This window comes from Erpetoichthys calabaricus, chromosome 1 (genome assembly GCF_900747795.2).
Source record: "Erpetoichthys calabaricus chromosome 1, fErpCal1.3, whole genome shotgun sequence".
NCBI classification, from domain to species: domain Eukaryota; kingdom Metazoa; phylum Chordata; class Cladistia; order Polypteriformes; family Polypteridae; genus Erpetoichthys; species Erpetoichthys calabaricus.
Genome location: NC_041394.2, coordinates 82,063,021 through 82,089,547, shown reverse-complemented (window position 1 = coordinate 82,089,547; position 26,527 = coordinate 82,063,021). Strand labels below are relative to the sequence as shown.

The 26,527-nt window shown below is 37.3% G+C and overlaps 2 protein-coding genes across 3 annotated transcripts in view; one reads left to right on the top strand and one right to left on the bottom strand.

Annotated features, from left to right (window-relative positions):
* Window positions 1–3,883, bottom strand: part of tmem265 (transmembrane protein 265) — a 56,355-nt gene extending 52,472 nt beyond the window's left edge. Inside the window, exon 1 of one of the 2 annotated variants that reach the window (XM_051931717.1) lies at window positions 1,827–3,883. The gene's annotated coding sequence lies outside the window, so the exon portion shown is untranslated. The remainder of the gene's footprint in view (window positions 1–1,826) is intronic. The other variant, XM_028802950.2, reaches the window with a different exon arrangement.
* mrpl11 (mitochondrial ribosomal protein L11) overlaps window positions 1–26,527 on the top strand; it is a 389,263-nt gene that overhangs the window by 127,841 nt on the left and 234,895 nt on the right. The gene's annotated exons all lie outside the window — the stretch shown is intronic.

The following is a 26,527-nucleotide window of genomic DNA, read 5'->3' as shown; positions in this document are numbered from 1 at the left end:
ATCATTGTATCTACAGTATGTGTATATGCAGTATAGGCACACAATTTTTGTCCGGATCAAAGCTGCAAATAACAAGAAAGCCTTCAGCTTACCATTTAATGTTCTTTATAATATATCTGATTATAATATGAACCAAGAAAAAAATCAAAAGTGACTGCTTCAGGGTTATTGTACAAACCCACTGGGCCTGCAAAATTCTTTAAGGTCTCAAAAGGAAGATATGCACTATAGGAAATGGCTGAAAGAGAGCAGGCGCAAGCTAATGTTCTATTAACAGCCAATACTGGCTTGTAGTTAATTGATTGGAAAAGAAAACCCTGAAACCTCTATATCTCTCCAAGAAGTATTTGAGAGTCTTATGTTAAGTATGTCTTATTTTATGTTTGTATCCTTAACCAAACTGCATTGCTGATATTTTATAAGCTGTGGTTGTAGGAGACAGTGCCTTATTTAGTTACACAATATACGTTAATATTCTGAATGAAGAATAACAAGATCATTTACATAAATATTTGATGAAAACTATATTAATAAAACATACTTCTTTTTATTTTCCTACTATCATTCAGCAGTTTTTGAGGTCATTTTTTATTACACCCAGCATTACGGGGAGGCTGTGCCTGTCCTGACAACATCCAGCACAAAGTTGGGCCTGAACTACATACTCTGTTGCAAGACATGCTGGTACTCTCTCCTACTGGACCAGTTTACAGTATCCAGTTGTCGAATATGCATGTTTTTGTGATGCCTCGGATAAATATTCCCAAGGTGCTGCCTTCATCCAGTGGTTTGAGTTACTTAATAGGTTTCACATCATTCAGTATATATTGACACAAAAGCCTGATCTTCTTGATGTAGAAAGCTTGGCCTGTTAGCTATGCTGTTGGACCTTAAAGCACAAGGCTGCCAGTTCAGTTCAAAATATAGCTTGCTGTGTGACTGGTACATGCCACATAACCTGCCCATGCTCCAGTGATATGACTGGTATGTAAGCAACTGTGATGTGTTCTCAACTTGAATGTTACCTTGAATAATGTTATAAACACATGCATTCCTGCATCTGCATTCATTCTGTAAATTTTGGTAGGCTTTGATTTTTAAAATCATTGTCTAATTGAAAGTTGTCAAAAGAGAAGAGCCTTTCTTCTCAACCTGAATAACATTTGCAAACACCAAAATTGCAATACAGTATCTGTGTATTTGACTCTGTTTCTTGTATCTTTTGCATATGCATATATCTGTCATTCGTTTTAGCTAATACCTTTTAACAGTGTACCTTAGAGTAGGTTTTCCTTACTTGGACATAATCAGAAGCTGTTTTTAAATTTTGTTGTTGTAATTGACTGTATGATAGGAGCAATCTGCAGGGAAGCTATCCTGCCTCAGTTATTTGGCGAGCTTACTTTTGCTTCACTTTGTCTGACGATTTACATATATACAATACATTAAATTTTGATTGTACATTAATGTATTGAACCAACATTTTTGGTTAATGGTGAATGTTTTATCTAAATAGTCAACTGACGGTGAATGTAATATTTGATAAATATTGTTAATGAGAGGCTCTTTTGTAATGTATGGATTAAAAAAATGGCAGAATTTAGCAGAATGGCAGAAATTTACATTTTTTCAGAGCATTATAAAGTGCTAGAGAACATATTAATAACCAAGATCAAGAATGCAGAAAGCAATGGAATTCTGGGAGAATTGTCATCTATGGTGTAGGTGGCTTGCCAAGCCTCTAAGGACTACATATTTCATGGACTAAGGGTGAATGAGCGGAGTGTAAATGTTACAACGGTTTAAGCACAGGAATGTATATTCACCGACTTTTCTTGATTCACTCCGTTGTGGTGCCTTCTTTTAAGATTCCTGCAGCCCCGTCCGTTTCTTTCGCAAGTACCATCCACGTCTGGTAGGGATGAGGTGCCGAAGTGAGTAGTTTGCTGTGTGCTTAATTGAATAAGGTGGCAGCCTTTTGGCAGAGGGATTCTCCTTCCGTGTCTGAAGCGCCACGCTTTTTCCGACGGCACTTACACACGGCCGCTTGGATTCCAAGAGATAACGGTGCACATCTTCAGTCTTCTAGCGATATCGCAAGTAGCATGAGTAAAACAAGTCCTGCCTTTATTAAAATATTTGTTAACTAAAAATAATAAAGGAGTGTGCGAAAGTAATTTACGAAGATATTTTAAAGTAAGGTTCAATTTTTGAAGGCATGCTGATCTGACCTCTGCTCAAAGCTACAAGTAAGTAAACGCACAGAGAAGAAAACGCTGCCGATAATCCATCAAGGTTTAGAATTTTTCATTCCGTGCTTGATCGTAGGTGTTGAATGTAAAACAAGTTTTAATCAAAGTAAAATAAAGTGTCCCAGCACCTGATGAACCGGAGAACCGCATCTCTTTTGTCACATGGCCGCATTTAGTTGAGACTGTTGTGTGACGTAAGTTTGATATTATTTATGTTTTCAAAATTTTCACATCGGTACTGATTCCCCCGGGGCATATAACTCATACTTCATAATTATATTCCACTTGATTGTGTTAATCCCCAACAAAAAAATAATCCTATTGTGCTTGATTATACACGCATCACAAACATCGCCCCCTTGACTCCAATATCCTAATTATTAGTGTTGACTTGTTTGAGCACATCTTCTAAATGAATATTTGCGCTCCTTCCACCGAGGTTGCTTTCTTTCTGCTTTAATGATTATAATCACTTCCTTTGATTGCAAGGTCCTTTTGAAGATAAGTGAACGTGGCGGCAGGCAATACAATCTTTTAATTGTTGGATCGTGGGTGTTAAATAATTCATTCTTCATAAGCAGATTTTACAACAGAACTCAGGGCTTGTAAAAGCTGCCAGAAAGTTTCTATTTTCCCCTGGATTAAAAAAAGATAACGTTTTAAAAGAGGTAGGAAAGTGGAGTAATTTATAATGCATTGTTATCACGATTTCCTACATGACTGAATCAAAATAACGGACAAAAGTACAAAGAACTTTTACCAGTCTGAAGAGAAAGTGGCACTTTTTATTTTTCCCCAGTAAATGCTGCCCGGTACCGATGGAGATCCAAATTGCTGAAGTTTTAATGCATGAAGCCGTCTTCTTCTGCAGCGTCCCTCTTAAAGTCCTACATAGAGAAAAGATTTGCCAAGTGCACTAGTTAAACAAAGGCATCCCTTGCTTGAAATAGTTTGGAGTCGAAAGAAAAACCTCAGGCATGCATTCTCCGTCCCCGTTGGAAAGGTTGCAGCTCCTCACGTTTTTTCCAGAGGGATACGATCAAATTGCAGGTTGTGTGTGTGCGTGTGATAGGAAGCGCGACCCCGATACCTGGAATACGTTAAATAATCCGAGGAACTGCAGAACGTGAAAATGCCGAACAGGAGAACTTGAGAACGCGAAGGAGCTTGAAGATGCTCTTCTATGAACGTAAATGGTCGCAAGTCCGTCCCTTTGTGCGGAGCTGCCTTGTGCGTGTCTTCAGCCAGGATCGCCTTCGTCGCAGCTCGCAGTGGCCCTACGCCTCTGGGGACTCACGCCTTACTAATTAACTCTGGCACTTCCGCCTTTTCTTTCCCTTTTGCCCTCTGTAGACAACTTAAAATACAGATGAATAAGTAACCAGACCGCTTCATCGCCTTTCCCTTTATTTCATTTTTTTCCTGATAAAGCACAGTGTGCCTAGACAGAGATACTAAATAATGATGATTACACGCGACATAAGCAAACAGGATATGTATGGCAAGATTTCTAAGAGGGAAGAATGTTGCTCTTTTATTTTTTGACAGTGGTGTTTGTAACATTAATGGCAAGCTTGACATTATTATGTAGCAAATGTGCAGTATGTGTCCTAAGGTTATATGTACTCCAATAACAGCAGACTAATTATATATGAATATTATACCCAGTTACTTGGACGAAATAATTCACCAAACGCCTGTTTTCAGATAAATTCTTTTTGGTATATGACTTTTATTTTGTAATATTAACATACATTTTCTATGCATGATTAATTCAATAAAGGTTTGCAGGTGTTTATGATATTTACTTTTAAATAATTCTCGAAACCCTTAATCAAAAAAAGTACTTAATTAACAAAACTTGCATTTCATTGAAAACTGTTGGTTTCTGCTAGCAGAATTTATTTTTTGTTGAATTGGATACTTTAGTCAGGTTAAATCATTATACCTATTTAAAAAATGTATTTATTTATGCACTATTCAAAAGATCAATACTTAAATCAGTCAAATAGTCCATCAAACTAGTCCATTAAGAGTATATACATTTATACAGCATGTTACAGGGGAAATTAAGTTACAATCGGGAACACATATGCACATTAACCATTACAAATAAAATACACCAATGTATCCATTTATATTCTTGACTCACCTGAGGGTCTGTGGATGGGTACTTGAATGTGTCCTGTCCAGAGTTGGCTCCAGCCTTTGTGCCTATTGTTATCTAGAATGGGCTTTAGCGCGTTGTGACCCTGAACCAATTAAGTACGTTGAAAAAGTTTGATAGAAATTAATATATGGATTTTGTATTTTTGCTTTGCTTGCTGCAAATTTTGTATGTTCTATATTTATATGTTTTTATATTTTGTATACAATGGGGGACCCGAAAATTTCCAGGGCTGTTAAAAAAACAAATCCTTTATTATAGAAATGACAGCAATTCCCTTTTTTCCCTTTCAAAGAACTCTCCTTGAGATGCAATACACTTGTCCTAGTGTTTCTCCTATTCCTGGAAGCATTTCCTCTACTCATCCATGTCTAGAGCCTCCTGTGTTTTTTTCTTCTGGATTTCCTCAATTCAGTCTCAATTTTAATTTCAGGAGCAAAATGAAGTCACAGGGATGAAGGTTTGGCAATTATGGGAGGGTGTGATGCAATAACCACATTATTTTTGTCCATAAACGTTTTGAGTGTCAACACAGTGGTTGCAGGTGCGTTGTCATGTTACAAAATCCAATTTTGGGTGTGCCACTTCTCCAAAAATTATGTGATATTTTCCCTTAGAAACTGCCTCAGAAGTTCAATGTAATGTCGCTGATTAATGGTCAGTCCCAGGGGAACAAACTCTTTATAAACAAGTCCTTCAGTGTTGAAAAAGGAGATCATCATTGTCTTTTGAAAGTCTGTCATGGTGACTTGGAGAAAAAGCATTGCCCAAGTCACATGCACGATTGTAGAATAAATGTGACAAATAGGCACTTGATCAACTGAATACGATGCCACACTCAAGACGGATTAATCAGGCTTTAGACATACTATACTTTATACCATATTTGAGAAATACATACTGCTTCTGTGGTGTTGACCAGTTTGGGGAATTTTGAAGTCTCTTCTTGTACAGTATGATATTTTGTAATTGTTCTGTTTTGTTTTTCTTTATATCACTTCCTTTACACTCCAGTTATCCTGATGCCTAATTTACTGAGCTGCACTTCTTCCAGGGCATTTAAAGAGATACTGTATAATTCTTCCAGCATGTCCTGGGTGTGCCCTTTGTGTCACACCTTGTAGACCCTGTGAGAGAGGCACATAGAGACAGTCTAACAATATGCATAAACCACCTATACTGGCTATACTGGAGAAGCATTGGTTGTACCTTGACATCCTCCCATTTCACTGAGTTCCTCACACTGTCATGTAGAGTGAACCCTGCAATCCTGTGCTGGAATTTTATTTTGGCAACTTGCACTTATGATCTTATTCTCTAAATTACTACTCAGAACTTGTTCAGCATATGAGAGAATAGGATTACACTACTGGATGCATTCCAGTATCCCAGCACCGTCTTTTCTAGTGAAGCTGTGAATTTGTTGTAAATGAAATACACTGTCTATTCTCCTTTAAAAAATGGATAACACCATTTTAGTGTGCCATTCCAAGGCCATTGTTCCACATAACATTGATGAGGTGAGTTAGCAAAAATACCTTTTAGCAGTTTTAATAGGATCTCACCCATCCATGCAGCATTGCCACTTCATAGGTTTTTAATTACTGCAGCAATCTTTGCCATATAGAAGGCTACCCAGTCACATCCAAGGCTTCTGGCAGTGCCTCCTCTGATGAAGGTGTATCCACCAGGTTTAGGAATTCTGAAAGTGATATCCCCATTTAAAGTCCATGTTTTCCAACCCTTGCTGACACCTGCCTGGGTGACTTCACCCCCAAACTTCCTCAGCCATTGAATGGTTGGCCAGAACCTTTCTAAAGCCATTTAAAAGTGATTCTTAACGGATGCTGTCTTGTAATAATAGTACACAAAAAAATAAAAAAGTGAATAATCTACAATGATATAAATGTTTGCAATATTTTTATGTTGTTTGCTTTGTAAATATGGTTAAGATAGCTCTGACTGTAAAGGACACAAAATCAAATGTACAGTAGCATCCCTGGGCAAGCATTTTAAAGTTACAGTAGATGCCAAATGTTTGCATATTTCAGAGAATCAGAGATGAGAATTGACCTGTAATTCCCAAGGGTGGCAACCATGGAGCTTACAGTCCTTTCCCTTAACCACAAGGTCATAGTCAATAACCTTACCATTAAGAAAATATATTAATAACATACATTTTTTATGTAGAAATGAAACATGTCAGTTTTCAGAAAATGGGCCAAACCAACCCAAATTGATTTAAACACTTTTAGATAGATAGATAGATAGATAGATACTTTATTAATCCCAATGGGAAATTCACAAAAAAAAAAAAATTCACTTTTGGCAGTTTACACGCTTAAATACCGCAGTGCAGAAAAATGGATAAAAATGGCAGTGTGTTTCCAAGAGAGATTTGCACTAAAGACAAGGCAGACATCCGAACATAGACACCAACCTTGCTGAAAATGGCCTTCCAGCTCCACTGCATTGCATTTCACATCTTAGTTTTATATGCATAAAGTCATCTTGTCATGGAAAAGATGATCTTAAGCAGAATCTTATTTTTCAAAAAGGCAGTTTAATTAATTTAATATATCAGTTCAGATTTAATGATTCTGCTTAAACCATTCCATTTTTCATCTGTGTGTCTGGCTAGATAACTTCTCTCTTTTAATGAAAGCACATGGAATGTCTCTAAACTAGAGAGACCCAGTTTAAAAGTAAAATGTTACTTAACTTTCATCACTGTAGGTGAACCTGTTCACTTCTAGGTAGTGCTGTTTTATCTCCAGCTGTGTTTCATGTTTATATGCTTAATACGAAACAGTGTTTTTTGTTGGAGGTGTATATGTGTGTATCTGTCTGGGAGACAGTGCAATATATTAAAAACTGTTACCAAAATTGCAATTCACTGCTTACAGAGATAACAAAATTGGAAAAAGAAGCAATAAGTAGAACTAACTATGTGAAAAATAGGATATAAAATAATCATGAAATTGACACTGGAAAAAAAAAACGTTCTAAGAAAGAAAACAGAGAAGCTTTCTTTAATCATAAAGAGGAAAATTCAATAATGTAAAATGTCAAACTAATATATAGGATAATTATATGCACACGTTGATCAAAATAAGGCATATAAAGGATTATTAGCAAGGCAAAAAGAAAAGGTAGGAAAATGGCAAATTAAACAACCTACGAATATGCAAAAAAAGTAAGATACAAAAATATGAAAAAATCATAAAACACTATTATATAAGGAAAAGGGAAAAACTTATATATTGTGTAAAGGAAATATGATTAAATAGTTAAAGTACACAGAAAGTGTGCAACCACATGCCTAGAGAAGAAGTAAGACTACAAACTGAGTGGGCAAGACAGCGTTAAGAGTGACACTGTATTTTCAGATCTGATGGGGCCGCTACACTGTGCTTTTTATTTGTTAAACTCAATAACTTGTGATTATCTTTTAATCAATGCTGTTAGCAAATGTGCACAGATTTCTCAGCATTTTTTCCCCAGATGGTATCATTAATAGGGACCATAATTAAACTATAGAGGCAGGAATAAGCAGTACATTAGGTAAGCTTGTTTATTATAGTGCCAGAGAGCAGGGACATGTTGCATGTTGTTTGAACCTGCCAGTAAGAATGTGACAATATTACTGTTACGGCTTTTTCACATCTGTATCCTAGGTATAAAGCAAAGCAATCTGATGAAGAATTTGCTTCACTGAACAAATATTTTTATTCTGGTAAATGTAAACAAACACTGGTCAGTTAAGCAAGTTAGATTCTATAAAATAACTATTGAGATGTATTTGTTATGTATTAAGTCAGGTTTATGTGTATTCTTTGTTTTCTTGTTGTTTGTGTTAAATTTAAATTGTCATTTTCATATGTTGTGATTATTGTTGGTTTTCTTTATAATTCTGAAGCAGTATACTGAAACTTTAAGTGTGAGTCTGTTCTTTGTGTTCTATGGGTGGTTTGCCTTTTTTGCTTTTTTGTTAACAAATTACTCTTTTCAAGACGGAAGTTTCATGGTTTATTTCTCCCTTGTGAGACATTTTGATAAGAGGGTAAATCAAAACGTAAAGGCAATTTGAAAATTGCGCGGTAATTGCAACAGATAGAAGCTGACGCAGTACAGCAATGGCTTATGGGTAGTTGAAACATGCACAGTGCAGCACTCTGTCATTAGTCTAGTTGAAGCCAAGGTCAAATTAAATGGATGCTCTGCTGTGGGATTGCACCATTGTTGAACAATGCGCCGTAGTAAGGTTTCTTTGACCGGAGGGCCTGAAACCTGCTGAAATTCACCAAAGGATGCTGGCTTAGTACAGAAGTGAAAATAGCATGATTCAATGAAAATTTAATGAATGGGTAGAAAGGCTGAAAATGGAAAGGACAAGTGTAACCAATGAAGCTCAGTCTGGTCAGCCATCAACATCATGCACACAAGCCCACATTGATATGGCGAATGCCTTCATTAGAGAAGACCAACTGACTATGTTATCTGCTGTTGCTGCACATTTGGATGTTGGCTATGGATATACACATGCAATAGTGCATGATGACTTGGGGTACTATAAAGTTTGTGCAAGATGGGTACCCAAACTGCTTACTGATCTGCATCAGCCAACATCCTTCTGTGAATTTTAGCAGGTTTCTACCCCTCTATCCAAAGAAATTTACGACAGCATGTTGTTCAACAATTGTGCAATCCTGGAGCAGAGCTTCCATACTCATTTGACCTTGGCTTCAACTAGACTAATGGCACAGCACTGTGCTCTACATGTTTGAACTAACTATTAGGCAGTGCAAACATTTTGCATTGTGTAAACTTGTATCTGCTGAGGTGGCCGTGTAATTTTCAAATTGCCCTTATTTTTTGGTTTACCCTCATATATTGTAATATGTTACTTCTATTTTGACTTTTAAAGAGAGCACCCCATTTTCGGGGCCTGCCTCAGCTGAAGCCCGTAAATAGTAGTTGGGGCCTGGCTGAGTTAAGATGAGCCTCATCTGGTCAGGTCTGTGAATTCCCAGACTTCTTATGGGTCTTTTGGAGGCCTCGCACACTCTTTTTGAAATGTTTGTGACAATATATACACCAGTTGTCACAAATGCTTTTAGGGTGGGTGACTTTTTAAAAAGTGCCTTTTAAGACTTACTGTATATGCTTATTACATTGGTTATATAAGACCTAAGATTTGCAGCACACATTGTCAGGAAAACCGATGGGCACTGCTGAGCAAAAGCTGTACTTTTGTTTTACTGTAAATTGATCTTAACTTGCCTGTTTTGCTGCCACATGTCTGGAAATGCAAACAACCATGAGTACTTAAGTTCAAAGTGTATTTCGGAGGGGAAGTTTATCTTTGAAACATCTGGTTTTCAAGAAGTCAGGAACACCACAGGAGGCAAAGAAACCTTGAGAAAGAAAAATTCTGGTATAACAGCTGTAGGCTGCCCAATAATGGTCAGTGAAGTGAAGGCAGAGTTAAGGTTCTTCTAAGACAGCTTCACAGAGTCATTTTCAAAAAATAATATATTGCTGATGGGCAGTGAATCTACCTATTGAAGTATAGAACAGAAGAATTAGTTGCTTGTGTTTATGTTTTGTATGAGTTTAAATCTACATCTAGCCCTATTTTGACCTGCTATAATCCATTGGGGGATGCAGGGAGCCAGAATTTATCCCTGAAGCAACAAACCCAAGTCACAAACTAATCCTGATAGGTTTGCCTTAACAAAATACTGACTTCTTTCCCATCTTCCTAGACCGAATCAGGGCAGCAGACAGCAAATTAAATTCAATAAGCATAGGCTGTTTAACTCTGTGCAACCACATTGTTTTATATTCACAATCTGATGCTTTAGATCACAATATACAAGATTTTACACAGATAGAACTCTCTTCTGGCCACTGTTCTGTACATACATGGTTAAAAAATTTGATTATGATCTGAGTCCACTTAGTAATCCCCATTTGGAACTCTCACCTTCAGCTTCTCTGTGGTAGCACTGCTACAGAGGGGATTTGTGTTCTGGGCTAGCATTCAACCTGTCACAGCACACTCAATCTTTCTCTATTCTGTTACTATACATTACCAGGAAAGTGCACTTCATACAGTAATACCACTGTTGTGACTAGGGTTGCTTATCCCTACATGCCATCACACCGACTGGTGTGAACAGAGGCCCAGTCTAAATCATATCTAAACAAATCTCTGACAAAAAGCCTCCTATGGCAATGGTGCTTAAAGAAGATACTAAGAGCTCTGGAATCTTTAGGAGGCTTCCTTTAGTCATGGTGGCATTTGCATTAACACATGCCCTAAAGACTTGTCTTCAGTATTACCAGTTGAAAGATAAATATTTTAGATTTATATATGTGCACACATTCAAAGTATTGAAAGATTTCTTTATAAAACAGACTGTTAAATTAATTTTTCATTTCTGTAATGGTCAGAACCCAGGTTTAGAATACAGTATAGGATTTCTTATGTTAGCAATGCGTAAAACATGACCTTCTTCCCTACTTTTTGTTATGGGATTCTTGGCTGGTAAAATTTCATAAAGACATCTACAAACCTTTACATGATAGCAGGTTAGCTAAAATTTGAGAATTAAAATTTAAAACATCAGGATAGGTTAAACAAGCAAAAGTTGAAAATGAGAATTAATAAGAGTATTAAACCCTGGGTTTCCTTGATTTTAAGCATTCTTTTGCTCTTTGGAAAGAGTACTGTATTACACCAAAGGAACCAAGGAGCTCCCCTCACAGGCTGAATTTCTGAACACACTCCACAGCTTTGAAACCAACTGCCTTAAACTAGTAGAAGGCCAATAAAACAAATATTCAAGAAACACAAGTTCTGCATAACACTTGGCTTTATTCATTTACAGTACTCAGATTTGCATGAAAGACAGCATCCATGAAGAGCAGCTGATATTTGAAACAAGTATGTTCTAAACGCTAAAGGAGTCAGTGGAGTTATCCCTGTGGATTTCTAATTTAGGCATGTTTTTTATTTTTTATACTCTTCTGACATATTGTCAAGCTGACTTAGTGGCGCAAGGGACAAAATGGGGCAAAAGAAGACATGAGATGGTTCTGGTAAAACCATCAATAGTAATGGCAGTGTGAGTAAGTTGCCAGCAGAGGCTATATGGGACAAAGTGGCATTGGCCTCTTTTACTTTGGAATGGCTTTTGAGACTTTCACTTCTGCACCACAGTCTTACTGTGAAACTGTGACAGCAGTTCTTTCTTTGGTATGCAGTACCTGGATCTCTCTATCAGAAAAGGCAGTATCATTCATAATCAGATTACACTGTTGCAAAGTATAATTAAGACACATGATCTTCTATTGTTTATACCTTGGTCAGTGAGCAAAAATGACCATAACTCACCAGTGGCAACTTTGATGGACAAACCTGGTCCTATGTGCACCCAAGAAATGAATGACAGAAGTCCACTGTATCCTTTATATTTTCTGGTTTCAGCATCAGGTCTGTGCCCTGCTTAAGTTCTGCTCTTCTCAGCAGAAATCCTAATGCCTAGTGTGTATTACTTAACAAAGGCTGTGGCGCCTGTGCTACAAGGAAAATTCTCCAATAAAGGCAAGTTAGTTGGACTAGCAGCAGTATACATAACAGGGATGGCTTAGGCTCACTAACAAAAAAAAAAAAAAAAGATCACTAACTCTTCATAGATGTGTTTCATGATAGCGGGAGACGCTGATTTTATGAAATTTAATTTCAGGACAGCCAACCACCAGAAGGTGCAATCCAACCTAGAGAGATGTCTCAACAAACGTCCACAAGTACAAGCGAAAATCTCTCCATTGGTGAAGATTTTAGTACAAAGCATCACCTTCATCTCTTGAAACAACAAGGAACAAAGAAAAATGGCTACTATTACTAAAATATTTTTTTTTGAAAGCTAACACTGATTGTAACCTTATAGCTAGGGTAGACCAGCAAGCATATTGAAATATGTCTGACTAGTTATAAAAGCCAGTATGGAATGAGTAACATTTTCCTAGGCAATTCTTTAGACAAGAATTATAAAGAAAGAAAAAGAGGGAATTTAAAGTAATTATTAAGTACTTGATCTCTTTATTAGATAGAGAAAGAAATCCAAGCTAGCTCAGATTTACGTTTTGTGTTGTTCATTTGTGGCCTTGCATCTGTATATACATGCATATATCAATCTTCTATAATCCTTGGATATGAATAAAGTATATAATTTTGTTTTTTACTGCAGGCACATTTGGGATATTTGTAGAAACATAGTCTATCACCATATCTGAACAACAGAAAAGAGAAAATGATAACATGTACAGCAGCATTTGACTCTCATGGTGGAGTCCTGTGCCCTGTTATGTGTAATGGGAGGTGTCAAATTCACAGAAGATGTTTGGTCCTTTAAATATCACCAGGAAGAGCAGAGTTGGGGCAGAGGGTTCCTAAGGACTTTCTGAGGGCGTTCCTGGATGCAGACATGGTTTTGAGGTTTGCTCTGGCCACTGTTGCAACACTGGCTCTTTGAGTCATGACATGAGTTAGTGTCAAGAGTTAACTGCCTGGAAAGCTGTGCAGGGCTAGAGTTTGGAGAAGGTAGAAGAGGGTGTGCGAGATGAATGAGAAAGAGCTTTAGTGCTCCTGCCACTGTATATTTGGATTATAGGCAAGTGGACATTTCACTCAACCTTGTAAATAGTTACTGTAGCTAGAGACACTGATAGAACTAGGATTTACTTTTTGTTCCATTAGTTGTTACTTTTTTTCACCTTTTAATGATCTTGTCCTTGTGTTTTAATTAATTTGACTGTCCTAGTATAATGCTGCCGTCACATTTTTTGACTTAGCATACCCTTTGTACAGAAGGAAAAAACCTTGAAGATGCAATGTGGTCAGTGCAAATTACTTGAAATTGTCTGAGAGAAAAGTAGCAGTTAACAGTGATGAGGTCTAAAGTACATGGAAGACAAATGTCATAAAGGTGTTGTTTATGAGAAAACTGGAAGACACAGCTGTATGACCTTGGAGTAGTAGTTTATGAAAGTGCTGTAGATTAGGTGAAGCGTAAGAGGATGGCCTAAGTTGGGTGGTGAAGTAATGAAGACAGTAGAGGGTACTGGAGTCAAAAAGGTGACAGGCAGTTCAGTGTGCTCAGACCACCACACAAAGCACAGGGAGTCTTATGTTTTATTGAGCTATCAAGAAAATAATGAAAGTGTTTGAAAAGGGCTACTACACAAAAGTTGGGATCAGTTGAAGTTTGATGAAATGGATTTGTGTTTCAAGTCTCAGAAAATAAAAAATAAACGTCTTGATTGTGAAGCCAGTGCACGAGAAGTATAAATACAGACATGGAAAAGTCACATGAGGCTAAATAGTTAATGTTTGCAATGATGCTAGTGTAAGACAGGGATGACAGACAGGGCTTGTGATTGTTCATAGCTAAAATTAATGTTTTAGCAGGCATTTGCTCCAAGTTCAAAGTTATCTGTGACAAAGTGGTGGTTACCACCAGAGATTAGAAATGAGAGGTTGTTTTCATTGTCCTACATAACAGCAATGTGATCCTGGGATCAATTCCTTCATTGTTCATTTGAGAAACAATTTAAAGACAGGAAATGAATGTAAAGTAGATATAAAATTCCTTTTTTAACAACTTTGAACTGTAAATATATAAAGTTCATTCATTACACAGTAATGCAGAAAGCCTCCAACATTTAAATGTGGTAAATTGTTTCATCAATGAAATTGTGATAATTGATTAGAAAAATGTTCCTTTCTCACTGGCCAAAAATCATTTTATACTAAGTGCATCTTAACCTTAGAACATTTTGAAATTAAACATAGTGTAACTAAATCAAAACAATGAAAAGTTTAGTTGAGTCTTAAGTGGTTTGAAAGGCCACACTGCCTACACAACAATGCTGTGCTCGTCAAGATGTGACTGCTTAAAGAGGTAAAACGAAAGTCTATCTGTGTTTCTCTTTACTCAGCATGCATGTTACAATAAAGGGTTGCAGAGTGCCAGAGCCATTCCTGGCATGAACTACCACAAGAAAGTAGCACACGCTATATAAGGCTGTTAAACAGAAGTAGATACTTAAAAGCACTGCAGGATACGAAGCTGATCATATATTGTGCATTATCATATAAAGTACCTATTTATCCACACATTCATTATTGAACCTGCCCAGTCTGTTACAGAGAAAACTGAGTTTTATTCTGGTGACATCGAGCAGAATTAAAGAATCAATCCCTAATGGAATGCTAGTCCATTGCTGGACCCAAACACACCAAGACTCACTCACACCAATTACTATACTGTATAGACAATTTGGGGTATAAAAAGAAAGTAGCAAAATTGAAGAAATCCAATGCAGACACAGGGAGAACATTAAATATTTGCAGAGAGACTACCTCAAGAAAGTAAACTGAATCTTTGGGACTATAAGCTATCAACAATGACCAATGTGCTAGCATATTACCCTAACTACCTCTAGTACTTATATGCTTTATAACAGAGCTGCTGTATTCTTACTGAATGTAACAGTGGAGATGCATTTAGAGTGGTTCAGCAAGGCTTTACTCTTGTTTACACAGTCAAAACATGTAATTACTCCCCCTTAGTGATTTCTGAAGCCAACAATGCTTTTATTCAACAATCCTAAATTGCTAAACTGTTCATAATATCAAGCTAGAACCTCCAGTAAGATTAATTTATTAAGGTGATTCGTGCAAATCTGTTTGATTTCTGGTTTTAATTCTTATTACAAATCAACTGCCTTATCATTTACCTGTCCAGACACAAATGACTTCGTAATAAAGATATAATCCCAGATTCTAATTGAACTACCATAGCTAAATATGAATTCTAATTTTCCTGTTTCTGACAATGATCATTACATAATGAAAATGCTTTACTTCCATACCTGCAAAAAGCCACTGTAATCTGTTGATTCACTCCTGCTGTTCACTCCTTCTGAAAGAAATTTAAAGGTGTAGTTGCTTGATGCATTTATTTCACTGAAGTACAATCACTGTAAATTGCTTGTTAATTTTTGTTTTTGTTAATAACATTTAAAAAGCTATGGAAGCTTATTCCCTCTACTCAAAAATATGTTATTTTGCAAAAGAATTGTTTTGTTGCTAAAGTATTACTTTTTTGCTATAATTATTGTGTTAGTTTTTCCTGATATGATCAGTTTTATTCTGCATGCGTATGCTCTGGATGTTCTGTGACGGCTATTAAGAGATAGATTAAGGATGTGTATTTGTGCAGTCAAGTGACAAGAACTGAACAGACGTCATAGGTATACATGTAATTCTGCATATATTAAGTGGTAAATTTAATCCACACAGTTTAGGGCTGTAGAGAAGCCAGTGATCATCACAGTATCACTGAGTGTAAGGCAGGAAGCAACCTGCTGTTGCAGGTAACATTGTTATGCATGCATGTGGTGCGAGAGATGAAGAAACCATATAGCTTATAATCAAGAGAAACTAACTAAACAAAAGTTGTAGGCATACATTGAATATTTATTAAATTAAAGTTTCATAAGTTTGGTACAGATAGTACTGTTATATGGGCTCATCAACCACAAGGTAAATAAGGGACAGATGCAGATTTATTCAGGTGACAGGCATAAGAGATCTTGTTAATGGAAAATGGCTCTTGGGATGTTAACCATCATTTTTCTAGAGGGGAAGGAGACACCAGAAGGTAAAAAAATAGTCAAACCCAGCCCTCTGCAGCATATTGGCTCTCCAGCTAGACAAGATTACCCTCTTTACTGTTGTGTTGCTCCTTAGAAGAGGCCCAGTTGGTTGCAGGGATACTCATAAACACCACCTAATTGGATGATATACACTTGCAGCTTGTTCCAGTGGATGATGCAGTCATCTCAATTCATCTTTGAGTTTCAAAGAAGAAATTTTTGACAGTTGTTTTTCTGTATGATCCAGACTACTCTTAGTATTCAGTTTTTCTAGAGACGTTGGATTTTAGGCTTGAAAGTGTACTTTCTTCTGACTGTAGTCCTCAGAGATATCAACTTTCATGTGAGGCATGCCTGAGAAGTCTGGAGGAGAGTGATTGGGAGGATCAGAAAGCTTGATCTCAATCAAAGCAGTAAATTGATATTGTATTTCTATGCTAGTCATCGATTGTCCATAAAAAACACGTTAAAACAGTGGGGTGCTTATAAGTATACTAGGGATGCTCTGATCGATTGGCTGGCGATCTAGATCAAATGATTTGCACTAAAACAGACTCAATCTCTAAATTTGCTGATCACAAAAAACAATCTTTTCAGCCCCTGTTTTCCCAAGCTTTATGGTAATTTTGCTATGGAACTCCTTTATGCAAGGTGATATAGTTTTTGAGCCAGCTCACATACTGTAGTTTTTTTTTTTTTTTTTGTAGCAAACTTTCTGCAGCTTATACATAGAGCAGCACATTGAGACTTGTTTTAGCAGGGTGTGACTGGAATATAAGCCTTTATATTAAAGAAAGTGGAGTAATAAACTGAGAAAAAGAAACCATAGGAGTCATCCTGTGCAATTAGATAAATAGCAAGAAAAGCTACTTTAATGAATTTAGACCTTTTTATTTTGTCCTTTAATTAAAACAGACACCATTTGAGTTGGGACAGCAAGCTTGTTTTAAATGCAGCAGTTTACATTTTTAATTGGAAAAAGATAAAGACGAATTTGAAATTGCTGCTTAGTAAACTAAAGGTTTTTTAAAGATTTGTAATGTGTTTATTATTTGTTGCTGTGTGTCAAAAAGCATATGTTTTGGTAAAAAACAAGTATTACATAATTAAAATGGTAATCCATATTTATAATACACATCAAGAATTACGAATGCCTAGCTGATACAGTGAAGAAAAAAAACAAATGTATAAATGTAAATTTTAACATCAAAAAAGTGCAGTTAATAACTTAAAATGATTAAACCTATAAATCTATAAGTGAATGTATATTTACATTTAATTGATTATATAAGAATGTCTGTCTGTCTGTCTGTCTGTCTGTCTGTCTGTCTGTCTGTCTGTCCGTCCGTCCGTCCGCTTTTCACTAGAGAACTACTTAATGGACTTAGATTGGGTTTTTTTCTTTAATTTGCTTGAACATTCCAGTTGATTTTGCGACTTCTGTCATGGTGCTAAGTATCATAGTTTGCTTGTGGTACCGATTTATTTGCGCAAATCCGAGAGAGCGGCTGCAGGCCAAGGGGAAGGGGGCAGGTACTTCCTTACTTCTGCGCCATCCTCTGTTCGAGTTGATCTGCCTCTCGCCATGTGTTGGTGAGTACCTTGCCTCCGCTTAGCTAGTGATACCTGTTTGTTCAACAGACATTATCATCTACAGATTGTTAAGGAGTAACATTTGACGTTTTTCAGAGTTTTAGAGGGTACCCGTTTGATTGGCACAGATATCACGGCTATGTGTTTTTGTCCGCATGTGGGGGACGCTCTCCTGTCAGAGCTGAACACGATCAGATACAGTGCCAGAGTTTATATATATGTAATTTTTTTGTTGTTAGAGAAATGGTGAAAACTACTGGTTTTAATTTAGACTTGTACATTACAGAAAAAACTAAACAATATAACAGCTTGTAATTATGAAAAGCATTTTATTTTCTTTTATGCCATATGTATTATGGATGCATATTTTTGTATATACAGTGGTGTGAAAAACTATTTGCCCCCTTCCTGATTTCTTATTCTTTTGCATGTTTGTCATACAAAATGTTTCTGATCATCAAACACATTTAACCATTAGTCAAATATAACACAAGTAAACAGAAAATGCAGTTTGTAAATGGTGGTTTTTATTATTTAGGGAGAAAAAAAATCCAAACCTACATGGCCCTGTGTGAAAAAGTAATTGCCCCCTGAACCTAATAACTGGTTGGGCCACCCTTAGCAGCAATAACTGTAATCAAGCGTTTGCGATAACTTGCAATTAGTCTTTTACAGCGCTCTGGAGGAATTTTGGCCCACTCATCTTTGCAAAATTGTTGTAATTCAGCTTTATTTGAGGGTTTTCTAGCATGAACCGCCTTTTTAAGGTCATGCCATAGCATCTCAATTGGATTCAGGTCAGGACTTTGACTAGGCCACTCCAAAGTCTTCATTTTGTTTTTCTTCAGCCATTCAGAGGTGGATTTGCTGGTGTGTTTTGGGTCATTGTCCTGTTGCAGCACCCAAGATCGCTTCAGCTTGAGTTGACGAACAGATGGCCGGACATTCTCCTTCAGGATTTTTTGGTAGACAGTAGAATTCATGGTTCCATCTATCACAGCAAGCCTTCCAGGTCCTGAAGCAGCAAAACAACCCCAGACCATCACACTACCACCACCATATTTTACTGTTGATATGATGTTCTTTTTCTGAAATGCTGTGTTCCTTTTACGCCAGATGTAACGGGACATTTGCCTTCCAAAAAGTTCAACTTTTGTCTCATCAGTCCACAAGGTATTTTCCCAAAAGTCTTGGCAATCATTGAGATGTTTCTTAGCAAAATTGAGACGAGCCCTAATGTTCTTTTTGCTTAACAGTGGTTTGCGTCTTGGACATCTGCCACGCAGGCCGTTTTTGCCCAGTCTCTTTCTTATGGTGGAGTCGTGAACACTGACCTTAATTGAGGCAAGTGAGGCCTGCAGTTCTTTAGACGTTGTCCTGGGGTCTTTTGTGACCTCTCGGATGAGTCGTCTCTGCGCTCTTGGGGTAATTTTGGTCGGCCGGCCACTCCTGGGAAGGTTCACCACTGTTCCATGTTTTTGCCATTTGTGGATAATGGCTCTCACTGTGGTTCGCTGGAGTCCCAAAGCTTTAGAAATGGCTTTATAACCTTTACCAGACTGATAGATCTCAATTACTTCTGTTCTCATTTGTTCCTGAATTTCTTTGGATCTTGGCATGATGTCTAGCTTTTGAGGTGCTTTTGGTCTACTTCTCTGTGTCAGGCAGCTCCTATTTAAGTGATTTCTTGATTGAAACAGGTGTGGCAGTAATCAGGCCTGGGGGTGGCTACGGAAATTGAACTCAGGTGTGATACACCACAGTTAGGTTATTTTTTAACAAGGGGGCAATTACTTTTTCACACAGGGCCATGTAGGTTTGGATTTTTTTTCTCCCTAAATAATAAACACCATCATTTAAAAACTGCATTTTGTGTTTACTTGTGTTATATTTGACTAATGGTTAAATGTGTTTGATGATCAGAAACATTTTGTGTGACAAACATGCAAAAGAATAAGAAATCAGGAAGGGGGCAAATAGTTTTTCACACCACTGTATTTTATTAGTTAAAGCATGTATTTCAAGGAAATTTTATTTATTTTAGTATTTTTACGGTCACTGAACTATAAACCTGCAGAATTTCATTTTTTATTAAAAAATGAACAGATAACATCTATGGTCTATAGGTTAATTATTAAAAAACACATTAATATAGTATATGACATAAGGCTTCTATGTGTCTAATTATGTAGAAGCTTACTGTAAAAAGTTTTTAAAGGGATAATTGAAAAAAATTCTGTATCAGAATTGGCCAGTCAAGTAACATGAAATCAGTGATTGGTATTGGCCTTAAAAAAATGATCAGAGCATCCCTAAAGTGTACCAGGCACTTGGTGCAATGGGCCAAAGATCAGTGATAGATCTTGGAATTGCTTCATCTGATTTGAGCATCTAGATTCTAGGTACTTCCAGTGAGTCTTTACCTAAAACCCCTTGAGTCCAGACTTACATCATTACATTGGGGTCATGTCCGTGCCAAACTGAGGAATTCCCTCTAAAGGCCCTGGGTTGTGCTTTATACCTGCACCTTGCCTTCATGATGAAGTAGAAGGGTTTCCTCTGTTTCACTTTGGGAAAGTAAACTGCCATGTAGTGGCCTTTTGGATTTTTAGGCTTCTGCTCAGATACTATAGTTTCTTTTTATTTTGCATAAAAAGGTAACTTAATTACAATCTTTCATAAGATGAGCTTCTAGAGGCTTGGTGGGTCTTTTTGGCATACAGCCTGCTTTCCATAACTTCTGTAACTGTTTCTGTGTGGGGTTAGGTAATCCTATTTTGTTCTGTTTTGCTTGATGTCTTGCATCTCAGAGGCCTGTTTCATGCCCCTCTAGAACCTAAAGTGTTCCACTCTGACTGTTATTCTTCTGCACTGTTATGGTTGCAGTCCTATGTATGATGTCTGCCATACCTAGAGAACCTGTTTTTCACAGTGACATGCAGTGGTGTTCTGGTACTGTCCGTATGTGTGTCTCTTTATCTGGTTTTCTGCATTTCTGTTTCTTTCAGTTCCCTTGTTCTTGTACAGTATGTAGTATATTGGCGTATACAGACTTCAACTTTAATTTTGACAAAGATTGGGTGGATTTCACAAGTGACATTTTAATGGCTTAAACATGAACAATGTCTAACACACTATCACATCTTAAACTTTACATTTCTGGTTTATTAATCAAATTGCTAGCCTCTGTTTTGGTCACAATAGAATATCATTGTTGTACCATGCTTGCATATATGCCTGCTTTATTTTTTATGTTGTGTTTCTGTTGTGTTATAGTTTGGTGTTTATGATCTAGGCGTTGTTGAACTGCTCTTCAGATACTTGAAGCTAGAGTGAGCAAAATACTCCCAGCTATATAAACACAAGGATACACGTTATAGGAGAGCCAAATACACTTGTGACTTTATGTGTGCAGTTTAGATGTACAGTAGACCCCCGTGAAGTCGCAGTTCAGGGTTCGCGGACTCAGTTGTTCGCGGATTTTTTCCTTAGAACCTAACTATTAATTATTAGTGGAAAGCGCAAATATACTCTGCAATTTTTTATTGCTTTTTTAGTGGCAATACTGTGCTGTAGAGAGAACAGGAAGCAACCGCTGAGGGAAATGCGGTTTGAGATGGTGAAAGTAGTCAGTCCGAGAGCGTTATTCATTTCTCCTTGCTGCTGATTGACTGCTGCCCTGTGACGCGTCTCCAGCTGAGTGTCCTCGTGTTTTCCACTTTGTTATTGTATTCATTTTGTTATTCTTAAACGCACAAGATGTCTCCGAAATACCCTGAACCTTCTAAGGCTTCTTGCACTGAGCCTGGAAGTTTAAAAGAAGTTTAAAACACTCCAGGAGAAGGTTGAACTACTGGATTTGCTCGGGGAACTAAAAAGTTATGCTGCAGTAGCGTGCCACTATGGCATTAATGAAAGCACCACACGCTACATAAAGAAGAATGAAGCAGTGATCTGGAGTACTTTATCTGTAAGTTTCTGTGATAATGCCAAAAAGGTAACGACTGTAAGGAATAAAAATATCGTCAGGATGGAATCTGCCTTGGCATTGTGGATCACCGACTGCAGGAAGAAGAACATCCCCTTGGACGGTAACATCATCCGTGAGAAAGCACGGAAATTGTACGAGCAGTTCGCTACAGGAAACAATGTAGCAACTTCCCATCACAATGTTCCTGAAACCTATAAAGAAAAGCCAGCATGAAACCCCACCAGAAGAAGACCCATCCAAAGATACGACTCCTCCTGAAGCGCCTGAAGAAGAGGCGCCACCCGAAGAGTTTTAAATCCTCTGCATCGTACTGCACAGCTACTTCATCATCAATATCATTCATCATTGGTGAGTACCCGTACATTTTACTGTATTTTAATTAAATGAAATTATTATGTATTTACTCTACTTATAACAAAGAAAACAACAGCGCATACCAAAGAAAACGCACTTGCATGAATTACAGTATGTATAGCGGTAACATCAATATTTTACATTCTAGCACCGCGGGAGACATAGCAGTACAGTACTGTACAGTATACGGGTTTAACTTTACATTCTGTTTTTAGGTAATGTATTAAGGTATTAAGCTGAGTTTGCAACGAAATGAAAGTGCTTTGGGGGCATACTGTATTTAGGGTTTAAACTATAAAAATAGGCATTTAAAAGGCATTTTTTTAACCACATTGTGGTTTTTCACAATTCTTGGGTGCTCTAGGAACGTAACCCCCGCGAATTTTGGGGGTGTACTGTACACTGTTGTTGAATCAGACTTCAGTGTTATAAATAAGCACATGCAGGACTTAAGCCAGCTTGTATAATATTTCATGATAAACTTGGTTAGGTAATTTCTTTTTATTTCTCTCCACACTTGATTTGGCAATTGAAGTTGTTAAAAAATATGCAACAGTGCCCCAGTAAACATATTGTTTGCTCTATGTATATTTAAGGTATGCTGTTATGTGAAAGCAATATTTAATGATTTATATGATGGAAAGGTGCTGAAATTGAGTTCATTGTGTCAATGAATCTGCATTATAATAAAGGCTTAATGGTTATAATTAGAGGCCTAACTGTAAACCGTTTTTAAATTTAATTTAAAAGTGAATTCTGAAAGAGAGTAAATGAATCATATTTTTTTCCATCACACCAGCCAACTGAAGAGAGTCTTGGGAAACGTCTGCTTTACAGCAGATGTCCAGGTCTTTTGGCTTACTGTGCAATACAACAGTATGTTTGCGTTTTTCAGAGAGTATTTTAGTCTGCATACAGATCAACTGAACTAAGGATCTCTTAACTTATGCAATGCTACTTTCTAAAAAATCCTGTCTTTGAGCTAATGTTGTCTTTTTGTTCTGTTTTCGAACCAAAGCTGAACTTTTGCTAAAGTTTTTCTATTTTTGGATAAATAGCACACCTTCTTCTTGTACTTGACATTAGGTATACAGTAATTGTGATTTATACCCTCCAGATTTACATTCCATAACAGAACATGTATGTTTCTTCATTTTTGCTTTGTTTTTCCTGATAAGTGTTACAGTGGTAACATCCTATGCTGAAGGTAGTAGGCCACTATAGTCAAGAAGTAAAATCCAACTTTCCATTGCGTCTTAGGTCTGCCCCAGGAGTTCTTACAATTTTTCCTACCTTAAATACCATTTAAGAAAGGTGCCCAGAAGGCGTTTTAAGTATTTGAATCACATCAATTGGCTCCTGTCACCCCAGAGAAGCATATGCTTAAAAGGTCTTCCTGTGTCGCTAAAATCCCCTCTATATTAGTATGGACAAACCTAGCAACTGTACACAGGAATCTTATTTCGACCATTTTTAAACATAATCTTATTCTTTTGGTCACATTCCAGAACTTGTGACCATAGGGAAGGAGTAGGTTGTAGACTGAGGCAGTATCCTTTTGAAATGTTGGTGAACACTGAATTTATACTGTATACCTCTTTTAAAGCTGACTGAAGACCTCTACTGTACATAGCCAACTTACTGATGCTGGCTAATGCAAACAATTGCTGCCTTGAATGTTTTACACTCAGACCTTAACATAACGTAATGGTGTTTTGCACATGATGTCTGCTTTTGGAAACAATAAAATATCTAAGATTGCCACTCTTGTACTTTAATTAAGAATATATTTTAATATGATCAGCATTTTCAGTTAATCTATTTCTGGTCACCTATTGAACCCAAAAGAATAACACTCCTCTTAATTTTTATAATTACAGTTATCCCTTGTGATTTGCGGGGTTTATGGGTTCAGGACTCCTGTAAATGCGAAAATCCGCAGATATGTTTTAGGGCCATGATTGCTGTATATTCTAAGTTATTGCACTAAGCAAAAGGTTACAAGTAATGTGAGCTAGGACAATCACTGTGCAAGTGGATCATGTGTGTGAGGTTTGTTGCGAGACAAAGATGCATGGCATCACCCAGGCAAAGTGTGTAGCTCAGCCGTTCTTTAGTGAACTGTAACTTTTTTTTTTTACAAAATTAAACTTATTAGAATACAGTTGTGTGTATATTTATGGTACTATACCAGATGTACAGTAGATGAAGGTGGTGTAGTTTTGAAATGAAATCCCCAGTGAACAGCCTCCTGAAAGTTATGTACAGTTTTGTCCTACCGTGCTGCCGATGTATGTGAAAATTTGTAGAGTTTGAGAACATTCCCAGGTGAAGGCACTTTCAGACCCAGATAAATTCACACAAACAGGTGAGCACAGGACAAGAGCATAAATCCAGTGAAAGCTGTAATCCGATGGATCCAATTGTGCAGTGACGCGTAAAAAAAAAAAAAAACACATTCATTTGTGATCCTTAGGGCTTCACTTTTAAAGGTGGCATCCTCATATTTCACCCAGCAGCCAGTTGAAGCTGCCCAATAACGCAGTACTCTCTTTGTTGCTAGGATTTACAGTCCACAGTGTTGTCTGTGGTTTTCCGCAATAGATCAAAAAAATAAAATAATTTTCATCTAATTATTGATGGCAAACCCACAAATAGGTGGATCTGTAAATCTTGATGACAAACCCACAAATAGGTGGATCTGCAAATCACAAACCTGTGAATTGCAAAGCCTGTATTTAAATAATAAAAAAAAAAAATTCTATTTAAATTTTTCCCTTGCCCACCCTACAATTTTACCCATCTATTCTGTGTGAAACATGGGAGAGACATTCATGCCAAAATGATTAATAAACAAATTATTAAGGAACAAATCAGTAAATATACATTGAAGTTATAAATTAATACTTGTTTTAAGTTTTTCTTCTCTGTTCTCTTTATTAACATTCATGCATTATTTTGTTTGTCTCTTTGTATAGCATGCTTTTTCATTTTGCACATTTGCAGTTTGATTTGTATGTTTCAGTTATCAATCTTTCATTTTATATTTCAATGCATTTCCAATTTCTTTTTATGGTTCAAAATGTCCTTTATATTTAGTTCTTTGCATACATTACCAGTCGAAATTTTTAGAACAACTAGTTTTTCTTCAAATTTAATCAGTTGAAATGCAATGAATTGCCTAAAATGGTGAAAAGGTAAGCAGTAAAAAGTTTAGGTTAGCAAAAACTTAAATAAAAAAAATTTCAGAATATTACAAATGGGCCTTCTTTGCAGAACAAATAATAGGTTACAACCTACAGTAATTAAAGTAAATTAAGCCTTGCAAGTCGAAGCAAACAATTTGCATAGGTGTACCAACTTCTATTGATTTCTTATAAAAGCCCTCTGCCTGTCTTAAAGGAGAGCAGGAACAGACTGTGTTACTGTGTTTCTAGCACAGGAGCGCCGCAGGGGACTGTGCTTTCTCCGGTCCTGTTTAGCCTATATACATCAGACTTCCAATACAACTCGGAGTCCTGCTACATGCAAAAGTTCGCTGATGACACTGCTATCGTGGGCTGCATCAGGAGTGGGCAGGAGGAGGAGTATAGGAGCCTAATCAAGGACTTTGTTAAATTGTGCGACTCAAACCACCTACAACTGAACACCAGCAAAACCAAGGAGCTGGTGGTGGATTTTAGGAGGCCCAGGCCCCTCACGGACCCCATGATTATCAGAGGTGACTGTGTGCAGAGGGTACAGACCTATAAATACCTGGGAGTGCAGCTGGATGATAAATTGGAGTGTACTGCCAATACTGATGCTCTGTGCAAGATAGGACAGAGCCGACTATACTTTCTTAGAAGGCTGGCGTCCTTCAACATCTGCAATAAGATGCTGCAGATGTTCTATCAGATGGTTGTGGTGAGCACCCTCTTCTACGCAGTGGTGTGCTGGGGAGGCAGCATTAAGAAGAGGGACACCTCACGCCTGGACAAACTGGTGAGGAAGGCAGGCTCTATTGTAGGCACGGAGCTGGACACTTTGACATCCGTGGCAGAGCGACGGGCACTGAGCAGGCTCCTGTCAATCATGGAGAATCCACTGCATCCACTGAACAGTATCATCTCCAGATAGAGGAGCAGCTTCAGCGACAGACTGCTGTCAATATCCTGCTCCACTGACAGACTGAGGAGATTGTTCCTCCCCCACATTATGCGACTCTTCAATTCCACCTGGGGAAGTAAACATTAACACTATACAAGATTATTGTCTATTATACCTGCCTTGTACTCTCCATCTTGTTTTTTTTTTTTTTTTTTAAACTTGCACTGTGTTTTTATTGCTCTTTAATTAATATTGTTTTTATCAGTATGCTGCTGCTGGAGTATGTGAATTTCCCCTTGGGGATTAATAAAGTATCTATCTATCTATCTATCTATCTATCTATCTATCTAT